The sequence below is a fragment of the Panthera onca genome, chromosome B4 (assembly GCF_046562875.1).
Source record: "Panthera onca isolate mPanOnc1 chromosome B4, mPanOnc1 haplotype 2, whole genome shotgun sequence".
Classification (NCBI taxonomy): Eukaryota; Metazoa; Chordata; class Mammalia; order Carnivora; family Felidae; genus Panthera; species Panthera onca.
Window position 1 is genome coordinate 27,868,330 of NC_138345.1, and position 13,337 is coordinate 27,881,666.

Below are 13,337 nucleotides of genomic sequence, written 5' to 3' on the forward strand. Positions count from 1 at the left end.
CTCCAGACTGAAAAGAAATAGCTTCAGAGTAAATATGAAGTCTAGGGTTTGCTACTAGTAAAGCATGGTTTCAGGATAACAATTACAGTATGACTCTAAAAATACTGTAGTAGAAGTGGAAAATAATTTAAAGTTGTATCTAATTCAGTTCTAAAACTCTTAAGAATGTGCTTCTTAGACTATCTTTTCTAGATAAAAGGCCTCTAGGAATCTTGGAAGTATGCCTTTTGGGCTCTTTCAAATAGATAAGCTTCTAAGAATTTTATGGGTATTGTTTTATAACACATGGACTCTCAGTCTCAAGTAGAAAAAAAGCTTATCTTAAAAACAAATGTGGGTGTGGCTTCCAAAGGTGTGGATTATAATTTGACACATCAATGCCTCATAATGATTTTAAAGGAATTATGTGAAATTGGATTGAAAGCAGGAGAGAGAATACAAAATGAAAATACACTTTTAGACTCTCAGGCTTCTACAAACAGGAAGCAAGGCAGGAAAGACCACCAATTATAAACATGAACCATTTCTTATAGAAAAATAAAAATGACAGAATTTATAGGTAAGGCCAGAAGTCATGGATAATCATTTTCAAGGATTAAGAATGGCTCTACTAAAGAAACTGTCAACATCAGAATTTCAAAATTACTATGGACCAGTGAAGGTTACATGCCTCCTGTTTCCCCATTTTTGAATGGAATGCTTACCACAGTTACTCTATGTCTGCGTCTCCGTTATTTGTTGAGTAAATAACTTGTCTCTTGCAAAGAACTACATCTAAGGAGCTACATCTGGGACCTGATTTAAATGACAATATCCTGGACCTTAAGCTTGAGGCTACAGCCACAGTAGGGTAACAATTCTGCATTTTTGGAAAGGATTGAATATATTTTCAAAGTAGAAGGAATGTAAATAATTTGTGGGTAGAGGGTAGATGGTGATAAATTTAAAATGGTCACAAATTCTCTGATACTTCTTCCATTGAGAGGTGATGACTATAAACCCTCTCACTGAAACTGAGAGGACACTGGGATTGCTTTGATCAACAGAATATAGAAGAGATGTGGTGCCAGTGTCCAGTTTTAGGCCTTAAGATACTGGTCTTTCTACTTCCTATCTCTTGGAAAATTCTCTGTACAAGTGCCCAGCCAAAATATTAGAAGTCTGGCTACTTTAAGACTACCATGCTAGAAATGTCAAGCAAGTCCAGAATTCCACCTCTGCCCAGGCACCATATATATCTGTAAAAATATCTTGGATCCTACAAAGCAATTCATCCACCAGCTAAATACTATCCAGTGATGTCATTCAATGCAACAAAGAACAGAAAAATCACCCAGCTGAGATCTGCCTTAATTGCCAATCCACAGAATCATAGCTATATAAAACAATTGCTGTTTTAAACCACTAAGTGTTGGGGCAATTTATTATGTAATAACAGATCATTGCAACAATGATTTTTGCAATTTATTTAAGTTGTTACAGAGGTCACAATGTCCTGCCACCACCTTCTACAACCCTACTGGAAGCAAAAGCCTAAATCAAGATATTATTCAGAAGTAATTTGCAAAGTTAATTATAAGGTAAAATTATTTCTTAAAGATAAAAAGGCTAACATTCTCAGGGATATTATAAAACAAACACTTTTCAGGGCACCTGGGTGGCCAACTCGGTTAAGCTTGATTTCCACTCAGGTCATGATCCCACGGGTTTGTGAGATCAAGCCCTGTATCTCTGCACTGACAGTACAGAACATGCTTAGGACTCTCTCTCTGCCCTACCCCCACTCACATGCCTACACTCTCTCTCTCTCTCTCTAAATAAACACTAAAATAAAAAATAATGAAAAAAAGTGTTTTCCAAACATAAGAAACTTCAACTAAGTTACTGCAATTAACATTTTCTTCTTACTAAATAAACTATTGTACTTACATAATAAAGCCAAAAGACTCAGGCTCAAGCTGTCCTTTAGTTAATTTAACAAATGATTGTTCAGATACTTTCACATGACTGGAACAAGACCAGAATTACAAATATAAAATTGAACACTTGTAGTAGTATAAAGAAATTATTTTAAAGTATAAAGTAAAAAATACTGGTGTATTAAAATAAAATATGAGGTATAGAACAGGTGATAGCTGTTACTAAAGTGATAATATATACATATATATGAACATATACACATATACATACATGTGTGTACACGCAATTGTGTGTATGTATGTGTGTGTGTGTGTGTGTGTGTGTGTGCATTCAAATATTTATTTAAATGGAGGAGTGCCCTGTGCCAGCATGTTTACCACAGCACTATAAAAGCTAAAACTGGAAATAATTTAAATATACATTAATAAGAATATTATTTAAGAAGGGTATAGAGAAGGGGCACCTGGGTGGCTCAGTCGGTTAAGCGTCCGACTTCGGCTCAGGTCATGATCTCATGGTTCGTGGGTTCGAGCCCCACATCAGGTTCTGTGCTGACAGCTCAGAGCCTGGAGCTTGCTTTGGATTCTGTGTCTTCCTGTCTCTCTGCCCCTTAACCCCTCATGCTCTGTCTCTCTCTTTCTGAAAGATGAATAAACCTTAAAAAAATTTTTTTTAAAAAAGAAGGGTATAGAGAAAAGAAAGACTTCAATTTTTTATTCTACATATTCTATACTTGATATTTGAATTGAATTGCTAGAATGTTTTTATAACACACATGTATCACTTTTGAAAATTTATAATGAAAACCACACTATTCCAAGTTTAATACCTATGGCCATGTTATACTGTCTTCAGAGCCTGAATGATCCCTTGGTCTAAGCACTGGAGAACAGCCAAAATTACTTCTAAGGGAGAATCATAACCCATCAGCACATATTTCTTCAGACTACCTCTATTCATACATGCTGGACAGTCTAATCTGATACTTTTCCTCCTCAGGCTCCCCAACATTCCTAAGAGGATGCCAATCATACTCCCAATCCAGCTATTAAAGTAAATGGCCCCATATCTAACCTATACCTGAGAATAATTACACTCCAGGTACTTGCCTGAGAGTAAAATGCTAAACTTAACTGTTACTCCGTTTTTTTACAAAAAGCTTCTGCAGGGCTGCTACATATCTATCTAGTTCACCCATTCATTATTCTAAAACTGCATGTCTGGATTAAGACATACCACCAAAGAGCAGCATTCTTGGCTTTGTCCTTTTATCGCTCTCCATCCTATTCACCCAGTATTATTGTACTTAGTAAAGCGCCTTTGATGTTAAGCCACTAGACTACACTGAAGGGAGGTTTAAGAAACAATTATAGAAAAGAGAGTATTCAGTTATTCACTACAAGGATGTTGTTGAGGTCAGAGTTGAATATGCTACTCTATGAATGAAAGCATATAGTTTTCTTTGAATTACAATTAGTAGTTTCTCCTAAAATGCTGACAAATGTTGATCTTGTGAACACTAGTAAACACATCTCATCTTAGAATGGTCTCTTTAGAAAATTTAGAGCAAAATTTGTGATCCACCTCAAGGAAATATAGGGGATCTTATGAGATACGTTGGTCCCATTTTATCACCTTTCTTATTTTTACAATACTGAGGTACAATTGCCATATCACGAAATTCACCTGTTGAAAGTGTACAGTTCAATGATGTTTTAGTCAAATTACAGATGTGTGCGATCATCACTACAATCTAATTTCAAATCGTTTCTTCCTTCACTTCTCAATATCCCCTTAAGTCTATGTGAAGTCAGTCCCTGCCGCAACCCCCCAAACTCCTCTGATCGGCTCTATTACAGACATTTCATACGAGTGGAATTTGGCATCTTTCACTTAGCATAGTATTTTTGAGGTTCATCCATATTATAGCACACATCACCATTTCAATTTTTTTTAATTGCCGAAGAGTATCCTAATGTATGGACGTACCGTGTTTTGTTTATCCATTTACTAGTTGATGGACATTTGGATTGTTTCTCATTTCTATTATGAATAAAGCTATTATAAACAATTGCAAATGAATGCAGAATAGCACCTTTGTAAAAAACAATTGATGGACCAAAAATATAAGTATCTCTCAATTCCACTTTATTAACCTGCATGTTTATCATTATGCCAACGACATACTGTCTTGGTCATTGTCACTTGATATTGAATTTTCCACATGGGCAGTAACAAAGCCCTCCAACTTTGTTATTTTATTTGTTTATTTAAAACTTTATTTTATATTATGTGTCCTAATGAATAAATACTATCTTAAATTCTTTCTGACAGAGGACAGATATAAATACAAAACTAGAGTAAACTTTAAAAATGTTTTCAAAGGAATATAGTCCTCTTAAGACTTGAAAGTGACAATCACTAATGCATTCTCCCAGAAATAACTGTGAAATTAAGTCTTCCCCAACACACACCCGTATCAACAAACATTTATCAAATGCTTACTAAATACTAGGCATGGTGCATAGTTAGGCGCTGAAACAATTAAGCACAGTCCCTCACTTAACACGTAAGTAGAGAATAATGGCACAGTGAGTTACAGCAACAATTGAAATATGTACAAGATACAGTGGTGGCAAGGACAAGGTATATTAATTTTATCTATCAAATTTACCTTACTTCATATAATCTTGTTTCTGAAAAAAAATGGCTTACAATTTCTGGTATGTTTTTAAACAAAGTGAGCTTGAAAACACCAAAGAGGCTAGTCCTTACAAAAGCTTGCAATAAGCAATCCTTTTATAGAGTTCTTCTCAACTAGTAAGATCTTTTAATTCAGTCTTTGTTTTTAAGATTACAAAAGAAATTTACATTAATGGCAAAATTCAAACAAAACATAAATACTTATAGTAAAAAGTGAAAGCCCCATTTTACCTTGAATCCACCCTACTCCTCTCCCCAGAGACTTCTATTGTGCTTGGGCAAATTCTGTTTGCTCAGAGCTACCTAAGATGCAGACAGTAAGAACTCTTGAAATCCTCACACAAATCTCAAATCTTGTTTTCAAAAAGAGTGTCAGCCTCTTCCCCACTACACATGACATCAGTACAGCTAGCAAGACTTGAAAATTATTCTTCTTCCTTCTATCTCCCATCCTATGCTTTAGAAAAGGTGGAGATGAAGAGAAAAAATGGACATAAGCAACAGACCTAAACAGTGTGTGTATAAACTTTATAGTAATGATCCTGAAACTTGTCCTATAGGAGATTTTTAATAAGTATCCTTAAAAAAGAAAAGAAAAGAAATGAAGGAAGCTAAAAGGAAAGGAGGAGGGAGGAAAGAAAGACAAGCAAGCGGTCAGGCAAGCAGTGGGCATTTCCAAAGTCAAATACATCTGGGAAACAGTGGGTTAAATAAAATATCAATATGCACTGAGATGCTCCCACCTTTCACAACATTAGCTAACCACCAAACTCTTTAATCACGGATCACCTAGTGATATCTTGAAAGACACTAGATTGAGGCAAAAATATAGTGTAGGAAATAAGCACTGGTTATAGTTTCCCTTCATCATTCCCTTCTTTATCACACTGGCAGCAACAAACGAGATATGCAGAAATATGCACAGAACCACATAAATATGCTAATGGCCAAAAGACTAAAAAGTAAAGTCAGCAGACTGTCTTAAGATTCTATCTTTACTATGTTAGAGAAACTGGCTTCATTTCTTTGTTGTGTTGTTTTTCCTTTGACTGTTTATGCAATAAAAGAATAAAACTAGAGATAGAAGTTTGGCTGTAAAATTAAATGCACTAAAGTGTTTGCTTTTAATAGTAAGTAGTAACAAGTAAATCTAATCAAAGGGTCTCAATGTAAATTCTATGCATACTTTAATTTGCTTTTACAAAACCAAAAAATTGGATTCATTTGTGATATTACTACAGTAACTGCATTATCATAGAAGAATCTTCAAGAGGTTAATGAAAAATTGTGGTGAAGTTAGATTTTTATGAGTTACTATAGCCACCTATGTCTGTGCAACAAAAAACAGTGAATTTGGATCTATCTCCTTATATGTTAGACTTCAAATCATGATATAATTCAGCAATGAACTCTGTTAAACTTGCCATTGAGACTGGAAGGAGCCTTTATTACCAAAGTATAATCATGAATGATAACTTTCCAATATGTATGCTGTCTAACCACTGAAATTATAATTTGGGAGGACTTCCTACCGACAGGGATCCTTATGGTAACTAACAGAGTTGTATGTCCTCAGTGGAAGCTATTCTGAAATTTCACTTCACTAAAAAAATGAGTTAATAAAGTGTCAATGGAGAAAAGTCTCCATCATAATACTTAAGCTCTTCGGTTGTTGTTTCTTCACTGCGGTTGGGACAAGAAGTGTGGTAGCTATCATGGATATTTATAAATGTAAAGTAGCCTCACTTCTTTTTTTTTTTTTTTTTTAATGTTTATTTATTTTTGAGAGAGACAGAGAGAGAGATAGCATGAGCGGGGAAGGGGCAGAGAGAAAGGGAGACACAGAATCTGAAGCAGGCTCCAGGCTCTGAGCTGTGAGCACTAAGCCTGACACAGGGCTCGAACCCACCAACCATGAGATCATGACCTGTGCCAAAGTCGGTCACTTAACCGACTGAGCCACCCAGGCGTCCCTAGCCTCACTTCTTTTATATCTAAAATCCAATCATTTATCTAATATCCAACACAAGCTTCTTCAGTGAAACTTCTCACCACTCTCTAATTCAAGTCAAAATGATTTCTCCTTCCACTAAGCTGCATGCTTCTTGTTCAAGACTCTCACTTAGCACATAACTACATTTAATGTACCTTAAATTGCTGTTTAACTTGACTACTGTATGTGTTCTATTCATTGAAAAGTCTGAAAGACTTTAGGTAGGAGGACCAAGGCTGTGCACATCTTTAGAGAACCCACAATACAGCCACGATGCTGTTTCTATTAACATTCTATCAGTATCTCTTGATGATTAATATTACTGTTCAGTGCTTTGTGATGGTCTTAGGAATAGATATTCTTTAGGAGAAAATATAAGCGGTTTTCCATTATGAGAATAGTGAATGGGCTTATTGGTTTTAGGAAATGTTCATAAACTACCTATAATTTAAGTAACTTATGACTAAATCTCATTTTTTTCTATGACATAGGAATGTCATGGCTAGACGAGAAGATGTACACTTTTTATGGCCTTGGGCACAAAATGCTTTGAGGGAATTAACTGCTTAATAACAAAGGACTCCGAACAGGCTCTATCATTAGAGACTAATAGAAAGGGTAAATGAAACATTATTAGACATGTATGTGATCATGCACATACAAAACATTTAAGAATATACAAAAGTAATTTGGCAATCTATTTCTCTCATTCAACAAACTATTACTGCAAGCCTACTGCATGGTGAGCTGTTTCAGACACTGGGGAATGAAAGGTGAGTGAAACATATCAAACATTTGTGTTGGCTCTTTAAGGCAGATCCAAACAGAATCAATCTAAAATTTCATCTACCTATCTCCATGTCAAACCATATCACACATAGTTAAGGTGCTTAAAAAATACTTTATCTCACTGTTTTAAGCAACGCAAATAGTTTACTTTGACCTAAACAACAGCAAGCTTTAATTATCCCAGAAACTCCTTCAAAGAGACACTGTTTCATTTCTGTCTGTCTCCAAGCCCCAAGATTCCCAGGCTGTTGAATGAAGAAGAGAGATATGCTATAAGCAATACAAGCAAACTTACCCAAAGCTGTGTCTAAAGAAATGTTCCTTACCTACAATGAGGGCAGTGCTGGCCCAGGTACACCCTGCCCCTATCAATTTCTTAGCAGCTGCTGACATATTCTTATGCTTCACAGGAGCATGGCACTTTCTTCTAAAGGGAAAAGGCAAAAATAGAAAAACTTTTGCCAACCACAAAAATGTATATTTTAAAAATTGTGGAATAAAAATGAGCTGCTATATACTTTTAAAACCAGAGAAAAAGTAGAAAATAACAAGTACCAGCACCCCTCCCTACAACCTTCTGAATTGAATTGAGACAGAAATGGTACAGTTTCAGCTAAGCATCTTTATATCGGAGACAATTTAAAATGATCTAGCAATCGGGCAAGCTAAAAGTAACATGGTAACAGTCAAATTTACTCTTTTAGAACCAGAACCCATTTTTCAAGTGTGTTTTTAGAAGGAAAAATGCAACCTTTAATAGATCATGGGCTTTCATTTAACTAGAAATATACTACATCAGGAATCAGATTTTAAAATCTACATAGTTAATCTGACAACAAACTTGGCTGCTGAATTTGATTTTTCAAACTAATATGGTATGCTCTGTTCTTGCGTTAAATCACAGGGATTTCTTCTGGGATTGCAAAGGAATGAGCATTTAGCCCATCTCACGAAGGAAGGAGAGATTTCTAAGCTTTAAAAACAGGAGGTTCGCCTACATGATCACCTGGGACAAACTTGGCCAGAGCAAGCAGGCTAGAAGGTTATAGGAGCCTGGGAATGTTTAACATCAAGAAAGAAACTACAGCTCAGTAAGATCAGAGGGAATTACACAGGAAATGTGAACAGTAACCCTTTCATATCTCTGTACCCCCTCCCACTGCCTGTGATAAATGGAGTCCTGGAGCCGCCAGCTATGTGAATACACAAACCAACAGCAGAGGGGGACTGGGAAAAAGGAAAGAAGCCATTTTATATAAACACGCGTGCGTGCACACACACACACCAGCAAAAATTCATGACATGATAAAAGTATGCTGTTCCAGAAAACTGCCGTTAGCCTTTCTAAATGCCACGTGTGCACTGTATCACTGCCTTATCCAACAGAGTCCTAACTAAAAATTCCAAAGAAACATGAAGAATCAGGCAGGAGTGGGGGGACAGAATAGTTGGCAGACGCATCGTAAGTAGGGAAACGTGGCTCCTCTGAAGCTGACCAAACAAATAAGTCTCCACCCTGGCTTATGTTTAAACATCTTGTTCCTAGTTGGTCTGTAGGGAAAACATTCTTTCCACAATAAATAATGCGCAACTGAATCAGAAATTCCTACTCCATCCTTTATCTACTCTATGTAAAAGTTCTTCAGTATTATAAACCAGAAGCTCAGAGAATTCAATTAATTGTGAACTCTATTTAAAAAAACAGTTTAGAGTCAAGGCAAATTAAAGTATTTCTTGCTTCTAATTTGAAAAAGCAAATGTGACTATGCAGATCCTAAACTCCTCTAGAGACCTCTGGGTTGGGATCTCAAGAAAATAAGCAGCTCTTACCACAACTGCCTTTCAGAAAAGAGGAAATGCTCAGTTTCTATAAACAGGTGAGTTTAAAAGAGATTAATTAAAAACAAACAAACAAACAAACAAACCCACCCATGGTCCTCAGACTGTAAGGTACTGGGGTGGGGCAGCAAACTAAATAAAGAAAAAAGTGATATTTCCAATGGGCTAAGATTAAAATATGGAATGGAATTTCATAGGTCACTTTGGAGTAAGATTTAACTTTTTTCATTGGTATAACTTCAGGACAGAGATGGTTTGCCACAAACAGTAGGTTAAGAAATAAATGGAAGTAAACACGGAGATGACAAAGCAAACCACCAACAAAAGTCAAAAGGGTTATAGCTTTTTAGAACTATCCAGAAGAGGAACAATAAAACCAGAGGATTTTTTCCCCCCAGCAAAGTGCCTCCTCCAAAGTATACATCTTCTTCAAGAAACAGCCTATACCAGTAGTGGTTTTGGACAATAAACGGCAACATCAGTCAGATGGCAAATGAGATTTAAACTGCAGACTTCCAAGTTCCCTTAAACATCTGATGTCTAACTTCTGGCTCACAGAGAGGCAGTCCCACACCTGTGCAACAAGCTAAAGCTGCTTGTCCTTTCCATGGATTTGGAGTTGCTATAACATTTATGTTGGTTGAAACATTTGGGGAATGACAGGGAGCAAAAAATAATAAATTCTGAATAAGAAACCAGACTTCTGAGCGGGCTTTTAAGTAAAGATCACCTCCCCATTAACTGAGGACCCTGAAGTGCACTAAATGGAACCTCAGTGCAACTATCTCCCCGTCTGGAAAGGAGAGCTTACTTGTAGCGCTTAACCATTGTTTACTCATGTCTAGTTCTGATAAACATAAAAACCTCATATCCTCATTGAATGTTATTTGGGAATCTCAAAATAATTTAAGTATTATAACCAAAAAGACACCACAGCAAGATAATTCGATGTTTTTTTTTTTTTTCAAACAATGTCCCTGCTACGACAGAATTTAGTACAAATACTTTTTAGGTAGACAGATGTTAACTTACATGTGTTTACTTTTATCTTGAAGACAAAGAGATCAAAAATGTCTGTGAACACTAATGTATAATGACAATGACATGATAATTATTGGGACCTTCGGCGTGTCTCCTTTCCTGAGAGATACTGTCCATGATCTTTTCAGTTCTTATGCTGGGCCTGAAGAAATGCTGACTGATACATACTAGGCCTTCAACATTTGTTAAATAACTCAGCAAGAAGGTCTCTTTTTCTGCGTGAAAAATCACAGAGCCCTAATAGAGTACTCTCTTTCAAGTAATAAAGGATAGAAGCAACAAGCAGGTTAAGTCTTCAATACAGAGGCAATAACACAAGAGGCAAAACATAGACAAGCCTTGACAAGAGTTATGATCATAAAAACAGTAAGAATATCACCTAATATTTGCACATTTATACAGCACTTCCCAATGTATAAAATGTTTTATGTAATTTCAACCCCACAACTTTATAAAGTGGATACTATTAACATGATTGAAACAGCATAAAGTGGCTTTTTTGAGGTCATCCAGCTAGTTAAGCAGCAGAGCGGAGATTTAAACTCTTCCAAAAAGCTATCCCACTCATTAAAAACTCTTTATTTTGTCATGAAATTTTGAAAAGATCTTCCTCCAAATTCCAAAATCAGGGTATACATAATAAGCACCACCCTTTTCCCCTCTCAAGCCACTCAATATCACTTCCTTTACCAGTTCCCATAAAAATTCTCAGAGCTCCCACTGCCGCAGCCTCGATTTCCTCATACCAGAATGATGAAGGGCAAAAGTGAAAAGCAACTTTCAAAAACAAACCTCCTTCCACCTGGGTGTTGTATCCTGTAACTGTTCCCCAAAATAAGGACACTGTCACAGGCATAGGTTTTAAAATCCTTAACTACTGAGGAAACGTCTGGGGTTGTCTGTTCTTCATTTAGAATGAGTCAAATATGACACACACTACCTCTTCATTCCTAAAAGGTGAGGAGTCACCCTCACATTCCCAGCCTTGTGGCAGAGACAGCTGTTCCAAGGACTTGGCTGACTGAATAAGAATAACACAACTCACAGAACTACAAGTTATACTCTTAGCAACTTTTAAAAATCATTCTAAATGTGTATTTTTGAAGTCTTATTAAAGAATGATAAACTACTGGGGCACCAGTTGGTTGAGCGTCCAACTTTGGCTCAGGTCACCGTCTCACAGTTGTGAGTTCGATCCCCACATTGGGCTCTCTGCCGTCAGTGCAGAGCCCGCTTCGAATCCTATTCCCCCCTCTCTCTGTATCTCCTCCATTCATTCTCTCAAAAATAAGTGAACATTAAAAAAAGAAAAGAATGATAAACTACTGGCATTAGTAATTTAATGCAAATGTGAGGTATAATGAAGGTGAAAATTTATTCATATAAAACCAACTATTTCGACTTACCTCTGAAGCTCTAATTAAAAATCTCTCCTCCAAGGCTCTTCCTAACTTCTAATTCTTGGCTGTGCTACACTGATGCTGGCTTCAAAATTCTACGTTTCCCTCTAGTTTATGACCATAACTTAGATTTGAAGATTATTAAACTAAATTATATGAAAAATGCTAAATATCTTATCCAGCGCATAGTAACAAGTCAATAAATGTCAGCTGCTATTAGTAACATTATTGAAGATTTAAAAACAAAACATACAATGGAAGGCCATATTTCAAATGAACATGCAAACAATACATTCTGTGGATTATTTTTTAAATATTTATGCAAAACATAAACAGCTGTTCAATGCATATAAATATATGCATATAAATATTAAAAAAAACAGTTTGGAAGAATAAATGGCAAAATGATGACCTCTGGGAGGATTGGAGGGTGGTGGTCAAAGGGAACTTTTTAAACAAGGGTATGTATTCCATCTGTAAATAAAATTCAGTTTTTGAAAAGCAAAATAGAAAATACATTTACACAAAATATCTTCGTAAGTTTCTTCAATCCCATGGTTGATTTCAGTAGTACATGAAAAGTTTACTTTTATTTTTAGTTAATGTATTCAAATGATGTCTAAAATCCCATTTTCTTTAGTAAGACCATTCAAACTTTGTTACATACTGCTTTCTATAATCTTCCTAGTGACATTCCTAATTGCTATATTAAAAATACCTGCTTGTGCAAGAAAAATATATTTTATTAAGTTTTAGAACAACTCAATGTATTTAATAAAGGGGCAAGGAGTCTTTCAAAGTCCAGGAAGCCATAAATCAGAACTTCTACATAAAAAGACTACCTTTTCCCCTTAAATTTGCTATGTGTTTACATTTAATAAACCACAGACAAAGAGTCAAGTCCTTGATTCTATTTAAAGCCAAAGGGCTGCCTATTTAAAATCACCATAACAATCTCAAATGTCCTGAGTGTTGCTCTAATTAAAAATCTCTCCTCCAAGGCTCTTCCTAACTTCTAATTCTTGTCTGTGCTATACTGATGCTGGCTTCAAAATTCTACCTTTCCCTCTAGTTTATGACCATAACTTAGACTTTTTCATCCCATTCTTTTTTCCTTCAGATCATCTAGATTTGAGCCTATAAACTGTGGGCAAACCAGGTCACAAGAGCTCTTATTAACTCCCTCAGTGCAGCAAATAGCAGGCCTCCTGTGGTTCAGGCATGGAGGTAAGCCACATGTGCCACAGACCCAACCAGCCTGGGCTCCTTCAATTTACAAATCCAGTTTATAAATTAAAGGCCTCCAGGGTTGTAAAAAGAGACCCACATCTCAACGGATGAGCGTTAGAGAAAGTAACCTCTTCCTTGTCCAGGAGACACTGGGCTGAATAGGAAATCCCCACCTCAAAGAGCTGTGGGATTCCATGATTGTGGGAGGCTGTGCAATCTCTTTAGATATATTCAAAACTCAAGAAAGCCCTTTCCTGTAAATTAATGGGATAGAGTATTTGATCAAAAGGTATCTTCCTCTAATTTCAAATAAAATATTCTACTTATAATTTGTAGCTGGTACAGGGTAATTCCAATAATAATTATAATAATATACAGCTATATTTGTAGAAAATGAAAAGCACATGTATCAACAATGTTTA

General features: G+C 36.0%; 1 protein-coding gene across 8 annotated transcripts in view; it reads right to left on the reverse strand.

The window, feature by feature from the left end:
- ZNF438 (zinc finger protein 438) overlaps positions 1-13,337 on the reverse strand; it is a 171,329-nt gene that overhangs the window by 100,722 nt on the left and 57,270 nt on the right. For 2 of the 8 annotated variants that reach the window (XM_060659052.3, XM_060659036.3), the window contains exon 3: positions 7,732-7,832. The exons of the other annotated variants lie outside the window; for them this stretch is intronic. The gene's annotated coding sequence lies outside the window, so the exon portion shown is untranslated. The remainder of the gene's footprint in view (positions 1-7,731; positions 7,833-13,337) is intronic. 8 annotated transcript variants of the gene reach the window in all.